The following is a 17,152-nucleotide window of genomic DNA, read 5'->3' on the forward strand; positions in this document are numbered from 1 at the left end:
CCCAGCAACCGCAGGATGGGGATTGGGGAGCAGGGACAAGCCGGGTCAGAGAATTTGCATAGACTTAAAAAAAGAGCAGCTTGTCACACTGGGGGCTACATGCCAGGGGTCAGGCCAGGGGTCAGGCGGTGGGGTGCAAATCGCAGCTGAGGATGCCGGAGGAGCTGTGTGGGGAGCAGGGAGACCGAGCAGAAGCCAGAGAATGAATAATGGGACCCAGATGAACAAGCTTCTGCAGGGGACCGAAGGGGGGTGGGAGAGGCTGCTGGGAAAACCGCCGTTTACGTGAAAATAAATAACTGACCTCTGACAGCTGCCTAGACGCTTTTGGTGTCTCCTTTCGACCACTCTTGAGCACACCTAGGCACAGCAGCCGGACTCCTGGTGGAGGAACAAGGAGCCACACAGGAGGGGGCTGGAGAGGGAGACTGTGGACACATAAGAGATGATTCTTGAAGTGCCCTGTGGGTACAAGGAGCCAGAGCCCCCTGACTCATCTATCAGGGCAAAACCAAGGTCACCAGAATGGCCAACATGCCTGCCCTTCTATGTGTCACTCATGCCCTGCAATTTAGCCGCCCCAGAGGTGTGAGAAAAGTGAGGCTTTAGAGAGAGATTAGAAGAATGTGCCCGAGGCTCTCAGAGGGTCAAGGGAGGGGTGGGAGGCCTCACTTGACCTTGGCTTTACAATTTCTTTCCAGGTCCTATCTCACCTGGGACAGAGAGGTAGAAACAGCCTTCCAAGGCCCCTCCTCGGTCCCCCTCCTCTCCAGCACTTGTGACATTTGTACAATAACTGAGCATTTAGGTCATGTCTTCTAAGGGTCTAGTGTCATTTTAGTCTTTTGGGAGAGTTAATAATAATAATAATAATAATAATAAAACAATAATAGTGACACTATTGAGATGTTCTCTCTAACTTCACAGATCTCATACTATATTGGGAGTCTGATGTGCACACCTGTGACTTAACCCGGCCATGGTTACCAAGCCAGCAAACCCGACAGGTGGAAAATGCAAAACGCCTGCTAAGGAACAGCAAGTGCAGATGTCCATGTGGAGCTGGGGTGACCCGGGAGGCTTCCCCGGGGGAGATGAGCTGTACAGGGACTTTAGAGCATGCAGTGTGCCCAGCTGTGGAAGCCTGCCTCCCAAGAAGGGGTGAGGTAGTCACAAAAGAAGGAAGGAACCGGGGAACAGTGTTCTGGAGCAAGCAACTAGGAAAGGAATTTGATTGGCTTTTCTTTGGAGCAGAAGGTCTACGGAGGAGAGTAGCCAGCTGTGGGCTTGTGAGACCGTGTGGTGGCCATTGGAGGAGACCTAAGGGATAAATAATTGTTGAATGAAGGAATCACAAACATTCTGTCCCTATTTATTAATGACTTCCTTTAACAGGGTCACTTTGACTTCCACCTCTGGGACTGTTGATCCATTGTATGATATTATTTGATTCTGAGGGGTGTCACATAGACATGTGAGCAGAAAGAATCCAGGGAAACAGGAATAGGAGAGGCCAAAGGCATGGGTGTGATGGGTCTTCCTGGCAAAGGAACAGGGTTTATCCACTCTTAGGTCTGAGCTTTTTCACATGAGGGCAAAGTTGACCCTGGAAATGGTAAGTGGTATCCATAGCAGTCATGCTTAGTTGACCTGAGTTAACAGAAGATTTGAAACTGCCTCATATATGAATCGTGAACCATGTGAAAACAAAGCCCCTGTATCACCCCTGTGTGCCTTGAATAAGTAGTGAGAGGGGATGTGATTTTTGGAGCTGTGGCTGCCAGATTGTGACAAATGAGGAACCCAGCATAATCAGGGAGAGGATGGCAGAGGAGATGTTGGGGAAATCCTGGATTTGGTGACATTTTTAAATCACTATACCAAGGGACCACCTCTCTGAGTTTCTTATTCCATATTTAATGTCTTTGAGTGGATTAAGTTTTTCAAATTTGGGTGCCCTGATATATACGGCCAAGACTATTCCTGACACCCCATTCTATCACTCACGAGAGCCTTCCCCACAGTGACTGTTGGCAATGGTACGGCCTCTCTGAACAGGAGGGCAGTGGAGTGGGATGGTGCCCTCCCTCCGGGTAGGTAGAAGAGATAGAAGAAATGTCACACACACGAATCTGTCACATTGCATGGCAAAAGAAACTGAAGACATCATTGAGATCGGGGAACTTAAAAGAGAAAGCTGATTCTGGATTTTCTGAGCAGACCCATTATGATCATGAGCTCTTAAAAACAGAGACCTTTCTGCAGCTGGAGCCAGAGAGCTGCTCCAGAAGGGAAGGCAGAGAGATTCCAGTATAATAAAGTGACCTTGACCCATCTGTGCTGTTCAAGGTGGAGGGAACGATGGGGAAGGTGGCTTTGGGGAGCTCAGAGAGGCTCCCCGCTGACCTACAGCAAGGAACCGGATTCTGCCAATACCCGAATGATCTTAGAGGCACATTTTCCCTCAGCGCCTCTAGATAAGAGCCTGTACCAGAGGGCATCGTGATTTGGGCCCATGAGACCCTAAGCAGAACCACACAGTCCAGACCTCAGACCTAGAGAACCGTGAGAGGAGGAACGGGTGCTGTGCTAAGCTGCAGGGTTTGTGGTCTTTTGTCACAACAGCAACAGGAAGCTCACACAGCCTCCTAGTTGGCTTTGCAGAGCCCCAGGACACCAACCTTGGTCTTAGATGATCTCTTTTCCTTAGGGGGAAAAAATACCACCTGCTCCCAACTCTACGCTTCCTGGGACTTGCCTGGGAACCAAGAAGCCAGTTCCTGCTAATACGCCAGTGGCAGCAGCTGAGATATCTTTTGGCTGAGGCTCTGGAGTGGATTTCATAGGAGACTCCCAGGCGTCCACAGGGGTCAGGGCTGGCAACGCAAACCAAGCCAGCGGGGCTGACTCCTGCCTGGCTCAGCCTTCTCTCACAAGTAGGACTTCCAGTCTCACTTTGGAGGGATCCAGTCATTCACTACCTTGGGGCTGACTCAGCCCAGGGTCTTATGGGATTTGAAAGCCAGGCTCCAGAGTGTCTAGGACTGGGACAGGAGGCCACAGGTTCTGGCCAGGCCCTACCTGCCGGTAAACACCTTCTTCTGCTGATGGGGAGTGCTTTGTTTCCTGGAAGCCACCTCTTCAGGGCTGCTAATCGGCCCCTCTTCTCCTCCAGGGAGACCAACAACTGGGAAGAGGGAGCTTTTTGAGCCACACAGACTCTTCCTGCCTCTACAATCCCCCGACGCAGCTCTCCCCTTGGTCTCCAGTGTCTGGTGGAAGTGCTCAGCACACCAGGGCCCAGGGTAACGATGGTGGAGACCTGGTTCCAAGTTCCAGGATTAACTCTAGGCCCTGTGACCCTCCTCCAGGAAGTGACTTTCAGGGTCACCTCCGCCCCACCCTGTCACTGCTCCCCCATGACTTCAGTTCAACTAGTCATTCCCACACACACATGGGCCCAGTCCAGAAACCCAGTATCCGCTGTCTGCTGAGAGCTAGACCTTGCCCCAGTGCAAGATGACATGGAGAGACGATATATGTGCCCCCCCCCATCATGTCCCCTTCTGGGGGATGCTCACCAGTGTGACCCTGTGGTTAGGGCTGCTGAGGCATGAATCCTGGCTCTGCAGCTGGCGACCCACCTGGACCTGTGCTGTTCAGTCACAGAATGTCACACCCTCACCTGCAGGGCAGAAGCCACCACCACCACCATTTTACAAGGTGGCCATGAGGGTGAGATGGGCAGTAGTGCAAGTGAAGCTCACACTTACTGTCATCTCTACCTGCTCTCTAGGTGTTGGCAAGCCCTCACCAGATGCTCCATTCCAGATGCTCCTGCTCATTATCTGCTTTAGCGAAATATTTCAGGAGTGCCCTGCATGTCCACTGGGCAGCTGTCCTTGTACTCGGGGTGCACTGGCTATTTTTAAAACAAATACCTTCTAACAAGGTTGGGAATGGGTATATTACAGGTCAGCAAGCAGAGTCTCGACCCTGGGCAGAGACAGCTTCCACACATTGGAGTTCCAGGTGGGTGCACAGCTCAGTCCTGCCCTCTCCAGATTTCTCCAGGACTCCGCATGCTGATTCACAGGTACTTTTTCTGAGTGAATGAATGAAGAACAGTAAAAGACGACGTTCTCTGGACATTCAGGATGGAATCCAGGGGTGCTCCACCACTGAGCCACATCCCCAACACTCTTTGGATTATTACGAGATAAGGTCTTGCTAAGTTGCTGAGGCTGGTGTTGACCTTGGGATATCCTGCCTCAGCCTCCCCTGTAGCTGGGATTACATAGTGTGCTCCTGCACCCGGCCTGCTTTGGACTCTTCTGATGGAAAGACCGCATCTAGGTTTCTCTCAGTTTGGAAGATTAAACTGTGATGAAGTTTGCAGGTCATTTCCTAAATATCACCCACTGGGTTGCCTGCACCTGCAGGGCCCTCACCATTCCCAGCTGAGCCTGGGCCTGGGCCTCCACAGCCAAACTTGGGAGACAGACCTCCCGGAGGAGGAGGGCCACTCCGCTGGGTCCAGTGCAGTGGGCCCTGTCACACCTTCTGGTGGAGAAGCCTGGCAGGGGATCTTGGTAAGACCTTTGCCCTCTGAGGCACCAGCCTCACCCCAGGTAATTCTCTGGAGGAACTAGATTTAGAAGCTGGGGAGACGTGGGTGACTAATGGCTGCACCCTGAGGGTGGAAAGGAGATTTGCATACAGGGAGGGTGTGCCTCTGTGCACTGGATTAAGGCATTTTGAAGTCTAATAACAGGCTTTCCAGCAGCTCCCTTCTGAGACCAGTAGGATCTATGCAGACTTCTGTGCCCCAGTGGATTGTCTTCCAAGGGCCTCAGCAGGGTTCCATTAGGGCACCTCCAGAGGGGATTTCAAATGCTGGGCTATTGTCCTCCCAGCCCAGCTCAGGAGGAAGGCCCAGCCCTGACCTGGAGATCTGAAGTCCTTTCATCTTTCAGAGCCGAGCCGGGGCTGCTGGGCCTCCTGTCCCTGAGACTCTTCCTCTGTTCCCTTGTGCTTCACAGCCCGGCTCTTGCAGTGGCTGAAGAAGTTCCAAGTATTCAAAGACACAGAAATGTCAGGACCTCGGAAAGGTCTTCTCATAAGGTTGTACCGGGAGGCCTGGAGAACACATGGGCCTTCTCCGGGCCTCCCTCTTAGGAAGCATCTCCAGCCTCCACCTGGTTCTCTCTTTCCCCTCCCCCAGCCTCGTTAATTCTGCATCATTGCACTCATCTGAGTTTTCCATTATATAATGGTGGGATGATTTTGATGGGGAGTTGATAGAGCTACCTGTATGGAATTGCATGATTGTACACTGCGCAATTCCAGGCCATGGAGGGTGTTCATATGGATTAGGATGTGACTGCACACCAGGAATTGTGCAGTACATGACCCGCACACCCACAGATGCAACTCACTGTGTTTTTAGCTCCTGGCAGAGAACCTAACATTTGGTAGATGCTCAGTAAATGCTGATTGAATGAACACAGATGGGTGCAACTTAACTAGAAAAATAATATATGCATCCTACACATATTATTTATTATAATATAATATCATTTTAATATGATATATTACAACATAATTTAATATAATATTTTATTATGAGTGAACCTGGATATAATCAAAAGATCCTAGAACATTAGAGATGTTGTGAAAAGAGCAGCCCCAAATGCAAATATTTTTGTTGTCATTTGATCATAATAGCAATAACATTGATAAGTCATCTTCCATTCCCCAATGTAGTCCACATAGTCCACGGTTCCCAGCACACCCCGTGGAGGGAACCCAATGATTATTTTCCTTTTCTTCTTCTTTTTTAGTTATCAGAGGTCCTTTTTATTGTATTTATTTATATGTGGTGCTGAGGATCGAACCCAGTGCCTCCCATATATTAGGCAAGCGCTCTACTACTGAGTCACAACCCCAACCCCCAATTATTATTTTCTTATTGCAGAGGAGGAAGCCATCCCTCAGGGGAAAACCACTCAGGTCCTAACCACTGCACTGAGTGCTGTGCGATCCCAAGCCCATACTCCTGCCCTGGACCCCAACACCAATGGCAGGGTCAAGACCATTCCTTTATTTCTTCCCCCAGAGAGGTGGAGAGGGGCTGAGCTTACTCCTGAGCTCTGGGACCCAACAATTCTCTCCTGGTGATCACTGCTCCCACCTGGCCTGGCCTGGGGGTGAGAGCGTCCTGCAGACCCTTCTGCTTGGGTTAATTCCTGGAAGGCAGGTAGAGTCATGCCTGTTTCACAGCTGGGGAAAGTGAGGCTCGTTGAGATCAATAACATGCTAAAGCTCCTTTAACCCAAGAGTGGCAGGTCTGAGAGTAGAGTCCCAGTAGGACCCGTTAGGATCTAAAGCCCAGGCCCAGGGTGGGCTAAGACCTAAGACCAGCTCTCTGGGTGTGGACAATGTGAGGACCTCCTAGCCCCTTCCACCTCCCCCCACCCCCGCTGCCAGACTGGGCACCCATTTTCTGTTTTGGTGGAATTTATCCCTTGCCCAGCTCATGAGCCCATCATGTCCTGCTCCATCTTCTCCTGGCCTTAGTGATAGCTGTCTACTTGTGGAAAGTGATGCTGAAATGAAGGCAAATCCCACCCCTAAAAGGTCAGTGCTGAGCACATTTCAGAGAAAGGGAGACACAGTCCTGATCAAACCACTCCTAAGGGGTTCACTCCTGAGCATTCAGTTGCACTTTCTCATCTTCCATTACTGTTCAAGCCCGTTTTGAGCTGGCTTCTCTATGAATTGCACTAGCAATGAGCACACCCAGCGAGAGGCTGCAGTGAGCCGGCCTGGGGTTGTTCTCTCCATAGCTGGTCTCTATTCAAAGCAACCGGTTGCAGATGGGGTGGAGAAACAGCTAGTGAAGGATCCGAGGTGCGGGGATACAGAGGGAGCCCCGAGTCTGCAGGTGAAGGAGTGAGGGAGGCGAGGACAGAGGGTGAGGGAGGGGACTGGTGGGGGTGGTGTGGTGAGCCAGGAGGGAGGTAGTAGAGGGAGGGATGATGTGGGAGGAAAAAGTGGAAGGGAAGGAAGGAGTGGGCCAGGAAAGGAGGGGGAGGCCCCTGTGCCACCAGCAGTGCCCCTCTGGATTCTGGCCCACCCACTTCTGGCCAGCAAGGGGAGGTCACCTGTCAGGGCCCCAGGTTGGGGGAGGGGGTGGTGGGGTCAGGGTAGGAACCAGGAGTGAGAGCCAGGAGCCTGGTGAAGGAAATTGTTGGGGCCATGTTCTCAGTTCCTTGTTGCCTGATTTGAGGAAGGTAGCCGTGAGCTTTCCAGGTCTTTATTACAGAGAACTACACACAGGGGAATTTGCCTACTACAGGGACAGGGACGCTTTGGGGGATGCAGACACCACCCCTCCCTCTTGCCCCAGAAAGAACTTGGTGAGGTTCCAGGGAAGGAAGGCAGGCTCCACTGTCCCCCGTGAACATGGCATACAGGAAGCTGAGAGGACAATCCATGGCACTGGTGACAAAATGGGTTCCACAGTAGCCTACCAGTAACAAGCTATTTAAATGTCTTTAAAATAAGGTCTCGAGACAGGCGCAGTGGCACATGCCTGTAATCCCAACAGCTTGGGAGGCTAAGGATCATGATTTCAAAGTCAGCCTCAGCAACTTAGCAAGGTACTTAGCAACTCAGTGAGACCCTGTCTCTAAACAAAATATAAAAAGGGCTGGGGATGGGGCTCAGCGGTTAAGCACCCCTGGGTTCAATTCCTAGTACCAAAAAAATAAATATGGTCTCAATTCACAGGAAGCGGGCCCCATCTCACGAATGCACCTCTGTGGGCAAGCAAAGCACTCCCAAAGATAGGGGGCACCCCAAGGACTGGCCACTGCCCAGTGACCTTTGCTTTGTGATTTGATCCCTTGCCTCAGTGTCTCTGCTCTTCTTATGGTAATGCAGACAGGTCCCCTCAAAGGGGCATATTGGGCCTCCTCGTTCTAAAAAGACACACAGGCCATGGTCTTTTCACTAGCCCATCCCTTTCCCAGAACTTTTGGTTATAGAATAGTGGCAAGCATGTTGAAAATCTTTCCCAAATGTGGCTGTGTGGCTTGAGTTATGTTTCTCAACCTCTCTGCGCTTCATTGTGTTCCTCTCTAGCACATATAACCAGGTCACAAGGCATATGAAGTAAGAAAAATGCACTTCAAGGCACAAATCCTGACAATAGAGATGTTGAGCAAATTATTTAAAGAAAAGAACACACCTGTGCAACGTATGGAAGGACATATGGAAGGACAGATCCACCACCGTGCTCAGATGCAAACAGCAGAGTAGACCCAGCTAGTCAGCATGAAAAGGGCTTTATTAAAGAGCACTTGAGAGTCTGTAAAATTTCTTGGAAAGCCAAGATGCTGCACAACCAGGAACTATGCAGTAATGCACAACCATACCCCAGGACCACCAGTCAGGATGGCTCCAAAATCAAACAAACAAAACAAAAAAGACAAAGGTCTCTCCAGGAGATCCAAGGTTCCCAAGCACAGGGTCAGCTGTATTCACTGCTCATGGCCACTTCAGTGCCTCACTTGAGGACACCACCTGATAAACCTGGGCCACTAGCAGAACTCTGGGAGACCAGAGAAGGCTGCTGGGACAGGTGCTTCCTGGGGTGACTTGTAGGGTCTGCCATGGGGGGCCTCTCAGAACCTTGTGGCTTCTAAATCCAGGTCCAGAAAGTGCCAGTCCTGCTGTGGTTCCTGCCTCAGGTCATGGCCCTTACCTACACACTCAGTCTTGGCCATGCTCCTTCACCCACTCCCCAACTACTCCCGTGGCCTCCTGCCTCCTGCCAGCCCGTGGGACATCCGGGGAAGGTAGGCACGGTGCATGCAGTCGCACCAAGTCTGAAGATCAAGTTGCACCTCTGCTGTTCATTAGCACAGAGTACAGCGTGACTGGGACATAGGAATTCCCTCTGGGCTCTCAATCCCTCATCTACAACCAGACAATCGTGACACCTCCCACTGACACGAGGCTCCCAAGAAGGACCACGTGGGACAAGTGTTGGGTAGAGTGCTTCTGTCGCCTGTTACTCAAAGCCTTCCCAGGGTCCTTGGAGGCTCAGCTCCACCTGGACCTCGCCCGCCCATCCTGCCTGGAGTCAGCTCTTTGGGGACTGTCCTCAGAGCATGCTCGGCTTTCTTGCAAACATCCTTCCAGGCTGCTAGTTCTCCTCATTGAAGGGTTGATCTGAAATTTAGAAGCAACTGAAAGGCCCTGGAAGCCAATCCCCGTGAATTAGATGAGTAATCAAACCGAGGAGTAGAATTTTTTGGTCAATAACGAGGTGGGATGGAGTGGTTTATTATTTTTTCCACGTGGCCCACACAAATGGACTCTGAAGGCAATTCCAAAAGAGATGCCACAAGGTACTTGAGCGATGGCAGCTTCCCTGGAACAGGCTGGAGCTTTCCAGTGGAATGTCTTTGGAGTCCTCTTCTGTTTGCTGGAGAAACACAGTCGTTATTTTATGATCACATCTTGCATAAACATCAGCTTTTCTCTCCTGGCTTTGAAACTGGCATATATAAACAGTGTTCCCTCAATTTATTTTGAGCAAAGGACCATATTCCACAGACAAGAACCTACGACGACGACGGAATATATGGATGTGAAATTTTTAGTGTTGTAATTAAATCAAACTTACAGTGAGTTCATCGGATGCCTACTCACCAATTTACCTAGTCGTTGCCATGTGGCTTGGTAACAAGGCTTCCTCTAATTCTGGCACAACCGATTCGAGCAGTTTGGACATGGGTTGGGATGGAGAGAGGGAGGGATGGGAGGGGGAACAGCTTGCCAGCCCTCTCCTCCCACCCAGCAGAGGCCCTCCAGACCCCAGCTCAGTGTTCCCCTCACACGGAGCCTGTGGGCCAGCACTCGGATGCTGCCAGTTCTGTCTTCTGGAAGGAGAAAAATGAGCTAGAACTCGGGCCAGTGCTTCTGAGGCCAGGAGGCAGGCGACTCCTGTGCAGGCAGAAAAAATCCAGCAGGGAACAGTGATTCCTCCCTCTCTGGCAGGTGACTCCAGCTTCCTATTAACTCCCCGAGCCTCAGCAGTCTCTGTAAAACATTCAGACTCTGCAGGGTTCTGTGGGCCATGGTGTGTCACGCTGGTGCCGAGTAGGTGCTCTATAAAATAAATCCTGGTCTCTTCTTTCCTCTGTCCCCAGAGAAGCTGAGAAGCCCCAAAGCAGAGGCAAGGGCACTGGGTTGGGGAGCAGGAGCCGTAGGTGGCTTTGCAGAAACTGCACAGGGCCACCGAGAGGGGGTCCTATGCAGAGCTGCTCAAGTGTGGCACCCTGCCTTTCTCCCTCCCCCCCCCCGCCTCCACCGGAGGAGACCCTAATGCCAAATAGAAGCAAGAGGTGTTTTTATAGGGCTAGAGGAAAGAAAGGGCTTTCTCAAGAAATAATAATAGGACATGCCCCTTGTGAAGCCGGCAGTGGCTAAGGACACTTGGGGTCAGGGCACAGGCTTGGCAGCACAGTGAGCCCTGCACATGAGGCAGGTGGTCAAGGTCCAGAAGGGGGGGGCCCCCTGGGAGGGAGACCAGAAGGAAGGCGTCCAGTGAAATGGGGGGTCTTTGTTTTCTGTAGATGGAGAGACTGTTCTCCAACCGTCCAATGACGGAGCTATTTCTGTCATCACTGAGGGGTGCCCTGGGTTAGAGAGAAGTCGGGGCTCCATTAGACATCCCAGCAAGGTGCCCGGTGGGCGGCCCTCTGGGTTTGCTCTGTCCAGAGCCCAGGAGCGCTGTCCTGCTTCGCCTGGAACTTGACTGTTCCAGGTGTGGGGTCCAGCCCTGGAGGGTCCCCAGGACGGGGGTGGGGGTGGGGTGTCTCCAAGTAAGCAGCTGGTTAACAAGAAAGATCTTTTCTCTGGAGATAGATAGAAAGGGAAAGAGAAAAGCAGCCAGGGGTTGAAGAGTCCAAACAGCCAGAGAAAATGAGATGGCCAGAGCCCGGCCCTCCCTGGCCTCCCCCACAGAGGCCCTTACAGGCCTAAAGACTAGCGTGACTCATTCATGAATGTGAAGAGAGAATGGGACGAAAACAACAGAATAGTCCAGACACAAGCATTCTTTTAATGCCTTCCGTTCCCCAAACACACATTTCAAACCAGATTCCTTTGGCTTCCCAGAATGTCTTAATTTTATGCTTTCATAAGTGATTAGAGAGAAGAATTCTGAACCCAGAGTGGGGGCAGCAGGCAACGAAGCAACGTAAGAATTGAGGCCTTGAGCAGCGGCTGGGAGAATGACAGCCTGGGGTCCCTGAACTCCTCCAGCCATGTCCCCTTGTCCTGGTGAGGGGCCCGGGAACTGGAGCAGGGAACTTGCCCCCCACTCTTTCCTCCCAACCTTCTGGGAGCCTCACACCTTTTTCTTGCCATTTCTCCCCTCTGGGTTTCCTTTAGGTGGCCTTAGGTCACAGAGACACAGCCGCTCTCCTTGTCTTATAAATAAAACTCCCACAGAGCAGATCAGCCCCGGCCTTGCTGCTTTGCAACACAGAGCCGACTTACCTGCCTCCCCGCGCGGCTTAACCAATTATTTTAAAAAAGCAACAGCCGGCTGGGAACATTATGTGAAGGGGCTTTTCTTTCTGCTTTGGCTTTTTCCTTTTTGTGAACCAGCATCTTCTCCCAGCCCGGTCTGCACCTCTCCGGGCCCCAGATGCTTGCTTTGGCTTGGGGGAAGAGGTTTCTCGATATCTGACACCTCTTGAAAGTGTAGTTTGGCAAACAGAGAGTTTGAAATCCACTCCAGCCAGCCAGGCCTGCACTGAAGGCTGCCTAAAAACACCTGGGTACCTCCTCGTGTCGATGAAAGCCAGGCCTCCTGTCTAAAAACCCAGTGGCAGGGCCTCCACCCGCCCACCCTGCTCCCTGCTCTGCTCTGCTGTCCTTTGAACACTGAAATCAATTAACAGCCTCCGTACTGGAAACAGGTGGTAGAAGCCACAGGAGAGGCCTGACTGGACTGGAAGCATCTTTTGAGAGTTCGGATGGGGGATTTTTTGTTGTTGTGGTTTATCTATTTCTCTCTTTTAAATTTTTTTATTTGTAAATTATACATGACATTAACATGCATTTCAACACGTCATACATAATGGAGTGTAACTCTCATTTACCGGTGTACATGATGCAGAGTTACACTGGTCTTGGAATCATATATGCACATAGGGTAATAATGTTGGATTTCATTTTACACCCTTCACTACACATCACTCATCCACTCTACTCCAAAGTACTTAGTGTTTACCTTCATAACGTACTTGTGTTCTTCCCTAACCTCCCTCCTTACTGAGAATCAGCAACTGCATATCAGAGAACGTTCAGCCTTTGGTTCTTTGGGATTGGCTTCGGATGGGGGATTTTTGAGGTGGGTTCATCCCTCCAGGCCCTGATGCACCCCTCTTCAAGGGCTTACAGGTGTGTGGACTAATTTAGGGCATCCCTGGAAATGACAGGGAAGACATTCAAGGGGTCTTTAACAAGCTTCACCAAGAAGCCCTCTCTTCACAGCCACCCAGAAGGCTGTGGGAGTTGGTACACCTCTTCTTCCTGGGAATCAGAACTACTTTCCAGGGCTTACATGTGGGTGGGTTTCAATGGCCCCCACATAAACTAGCAAATACCCTGTTTAAAGAAAACCGTTTTTAAGGTGCAACAGAACAAGTCAGAGTGGTAAAGCTGTAGCTGGGCAAGCAACCGTGGGCACATAGAGGAATGTGCACACTGTTAAATCAACATAATGGGTAACACGTCCTAGCACTGGGCAGGCGGGGTCTTGATGCTGGGTGGAAGGGGCCACTGCCACACAGACTCACATGGTCTCATCCAGACCCACACCCAGCGCCGTCCCCATCACACTGTGCATGGGTGTGCATGCATGCAAACCATCACAGTCATAATGAAGGGATTTTTGCATCATGTGATAGACACATGATGGAACTTGCATTTTAAAAATTTTGGTGGGGTACAGTGGCACATACTGGCAATCCCAGTGGCTTGGGAGGCTGAGGCAGGAGGATTGAGAGTTCAAAACCAACCTCAGCAAAAGCGAGGTGCTAAGCAACTCAGTGAGACCCCGTCTCTAAATAAAATGCAAAATAGGGCTGGGGATGTGGCTCAGTGGTCAAGTGTCCCTGAGTTCAATCCCTGGTTACCAAAAAAAAAAAAAAAAAAAAAAAAAAAAAAAAAAAACCCAAGGTGTAAATTGTTAGGAAAAAAAGGAAAATGAACCCCAATACCTACCTACCTCCCATCCTTCCTTCCTTCACCCCCTGCCCGCCCCCCAGCTCTGAGGATTGAACCCAGGAGTGCTCTACTTCTAAGCTATACTCCTGGGTTCCCATTTCTATTTGAGACAGTCTCACTAAATTGCCTACTCTGGCCTTTAATTGGCAATCCTCCTGCCTCAGCCTCCCAAGTAGCTGAGATATTCAGTTTCTTTTTAAATGGTGTGTTCTCAGAGAAGAGTGATGTTGCTGAGAACAGCCTCTTAGTTCCCAAGCCATGGCGGTGCTGCTCCTGAAAAGGGCCTGTGTTGGGGGCAGGGCACGGGGTTCTTTCGGTATCTGCTTTCCCAGTCTATAATCCAGGCTCCTCCTCTGGGGACCTGTTTCTGCTCTGCTGTACAGTGAAAGCGTGAGGCCTGATGAGCTCGGGAGCTCTTGGAGGGCTGATTGATGGTTTGGAAACCTCAAATGCATAAAAGCTTTGGTTACTTTGCAATTTATCCGTTTGCTCCCACTCACTCCCAGCCAGGCCCATCACCCTTGCTAATGGCTTGCAGTGATTCCATTTGGACCTGCCTGTGGGTATTTCTCTAGATGTCCGTCCTTGTTCTCTGTTAAGGAGGCGGAGGAGAGTGGCTGTGCAGCCTAGGTGAGGGCCACACTGGGCTCTGTGTGCCCTGGGTCACAGGGTGGGCACAGAACCCAGATGGGGTCTTGGAGCATGGCTTCATTACCTTGTGCCAAACTTCTCATCTAGGTGGCTTCAGGGCAGGGCCTGTACCTGGGATTTCTTTTTTGCCTAACTCAAGTATCTCCACACACCGGGCTGGTCCCGGGGAGCTGTGAGCTGAATCCCTCTCTGGCTAAGTGCATAACTTTTCTTTGGCTCCACATGCATGTTCCAAATACAAGGGTTTACATATAGACATATCTATTTGCAGATAATTTGTCTGAGCCCTTATTATCCTGTAATTGGGTTAAATACTGCTGTGTAGGCAGCAGCATACCAAAGCCATTGCGGAATCCTTGCAAGACCTCAGCACCCACCCCCTTTCCTCCTGCAGGCCTATTGGAAGAAAAAGGTAGAGACATGAATTAAGAAAAGGAGAATATATTTCTTTCTTGGAATGAGCTATTTAAAGAATGAGCCAGATGTGCAAGTAGACATTTTTTCCCTTTGCTCTTTACATTTAAAAATCTGTGTGTGCCTGGATGTGTGTGTGTGTGTGTGTGTGAGAGAGAGAGAGAGAGAGAGAAAGAAGAGAGAGATATACCACTTCCCTCTTCCTGTGGAGTCCATCACACTTAAGTAAATAAATGCTGCTAGCTGGTGGATCTGCTGTCCTTGGCTTTGGTTCAGAGCCCCTGGTCTGTGGCAGACGGGCCTGCTCAGAGCTCTTCACAAAGGCCACACACACTGTCCTTTCACAAAGACTTATCACTTTCCCACGACTTCCCAGGTGAGATATAGCCCTTCCAGGAGACCCCAGCCCTGCCCTGGCACCCCCTAGGATGGACAGGGCCTTTTGGGAAGCCCATGTGTCTAGTGGCTGGAGTGCAAGCTTTACAGTCCCCGCTCAACAGTGGGACCCAGGCCTCTGTTACCTGGTTCTCCCCAGGGAACACACTCTTTAATATTTGAATGGTTTTATAGAATTCTTCCTAAAAAGTGCATATATTGGAGTTAAGGGTGTAGCTCAGGGGCAGAGTACGAGGCCCTGGGTTCGATCCATAGTACTGAAAAGAAATTTTTAAAAAGAGCATATACTTTCATTGAATATGTAAAATGGAGTAAAATGCAGGTCAGCCCTGCCAGCCTGGAACAGGCTTGGCACTGAGTGTCAGAGCCAGAGGGCATCATTTGCTGAGATCTTTTTTTTTTTTTTTTTTTCTGGTACTGGGAATTGAACTCAGGGACACTGAGTTGCTTAGGGCCTTGGCTAAGTTGCTGAGGCTGGCTTTGAACTTGTGATCCTCATGCCTCAGCCTCCTGAGCCACTGAGATTACAGGCAAGTGCCACCATGCCCAGCTATCTGAGGTCTTGATAGTGCCAGGATTGTCCCCATACAGAAAGTTGGCCTTGCCTTCTGGGGATGTGGGAGGGTGAAATGAGGTAAGCCCACTGTCCCTTCTCTTCCTCTTTGTTTGTGCTGTCCTCATGCCTTCTGCCTTGCTGGCCAGAGTCCCTGTCAGTCCCTAAGTCCCTAAGTCACTGACAGTCCCTAAGTCATCCTGGCTCGCCATGCCACCGCCACCTCCCAGGATCCTCTTCTTCTCATCTTTTCTTTCCTGATGCTTTTGGTCAGAAAAACCTTTCCAAAAGGTAAATCCCCTGTGCCTTCCCTACTGAAAATCTTCAGAATTCCCTGTGCTCTGAGAACAGTGTGAGTGCTTGACGGTCGCCCGGAGCATCCTCGTCCAGCGCTGCCTGCCTCCCGCGTGCCGGGCCTCTGTGCTCTGCACTCCAGGCCACCCCCTGGCAGGTCAAAGCAGGCAGGTCTTTCCCCTTTCTTGGCTAGTTTCTGTTTCTCTTGGGCTCAATCCAGTTGTCACCTCCTCTGGGAAGCTTTCCTGGACTGCACAAGATCTACCTGCTCTGGGCTCCCTTTTCCATGGAACTCATTACCCCAAATCCTTCCAGTTTGCCCACATAACTCTCTCCAAGGGGCTGGGCCTGTCTCCGACCCCCGGACTCCCAGCATCCGGAGCAGTGGCAATAAGCAGCCGATGTCCATCCTTGAGGCTCTATGTTGCTCCTTCTTGCTCTTGAAGGTCTAGTGTCATCCCTGGTGACAGGGATGGCAGGGATGGTAATGACCACCCCAGGAGCTGCAGGCTGAGTGAGGCTCTTCATCTCCACCCACTTAGGCCCAAACCACGGGGACTTTAAATAGTCCCTCTGTTGGCTCTGCTGTCAATTCTCACCTCTTGCTGCTGATGGCATGCCTCACTTTAAGCCATTACTGGGCAAGGGCCTCGCCTATTTTACAAATTAAATTGCAGGGCTCTGAGCTGTTTTCCCCATGGGGCAGGAGTCTTGTTCCCTACCTTTGTGTCTGTGGCTCTGTGGACTGTTGGGTGACAGGCGTCTGGCTTTTGGACCAGCGGTGGGGGCTGCCGTGTGAGGTGTGGGGAGCTCCTTCCGTGTCAGCTGCAGCAGGGAGCACTTCCGGATTGTTTCAAGGGCTCATTTGATTAAGAATAACTTGAATTCCTGGAACCTGCTTTGAAAGCTTGCATCTGTGTAAATGTCAAGTTTCTTAGTGTCAAATTAAAACCACAGAAAGGATAGATGTTTTGCTTAAGCTGGAGGAGGACTGGCCCACTTGGAAGAAGGCTGCACAGGGAGGCCAGATGGGGCAGCCAGCGTGGAGTCCGGGCCCTAAGGTGCCTCTCCTCTCACCCTGTGGGCCCGAGACAGCGTGGCCTGTAGCCGTGTCCTGTCTCTGGGGCAAGTCAGTGCACAGGGTCCACCTTGAGAAAGACACGGGAAAGCCAACCATCAAGCTGATATGGCTCCGGGAAGATGGATGGTTGCACCATTGACCTGCAAAGAGCAAACCGCCAGCAGCAGGACCCAGGACCCCACCGAGTCTGATTGCCTCGAGGAATAATTTGCCAGAAAAAGAGAGAAGGAGGCAACCTATGGACCAGGGTCTCTTGACCTGCACACTCTTGCCCTCGGGGCTGGGTGATTCTTTGTTGTTTTGGAAGGTCAGCAGGCTGTGCTGAAGTTCAGCAGTGTCCCCACTAGTCTCCACCTAGATGCCTCCAGCACCCCACCCAGTGTGACAACCAAAACTGTCCCCAGACATTGTCATGCCCCCTCTTGGGAGCAAAAGAGCTCCAAGCTAAG

The 17,152-nt window shown here is 51.0% G+C and overlaps 1 long non-coding RNA gene across 1 annotated transcript; it reads right to left on the reverse strand.

Annotated features, from left to right (window-relative positions):
* Positions 1-8,335: 8,335 nt before the first annotated feature.
* Positions 8,336-16,425, reverse strand: LOC144365890 (uncharacterized). Its single transcript, XR_013424620.1, has 2 exons — positions 16,345-16,425; positions 8,336-9,496 (listed from the first exon to the last, which is right to left on the reverse strand). It is a non-coding gene; the product is annotated as an uncharacterized LOC144365890 (long non-coding RNA).
* Between the last annotated feature and the right edge of the window lie 727 nt (positions 16,426-17,152).

The sequence above is a fragment of the Ictidomys tridecemlineatus genome, chromosome 8, assembly GCF_052094955.1.
Source record: "Ictidomys tridecemlineatus isolate mIctTri1 chromosome 8, mIctTri1.hap1, whole genome shotgun sequence".
In the NCBI taxonomy this organism is placed as follows: Eukaryota; Metazoa; Chordata; class Mammalia; order Rodentia; family Sciuridae; genus Ictidomys; species Ictidomys tridecemlineatus.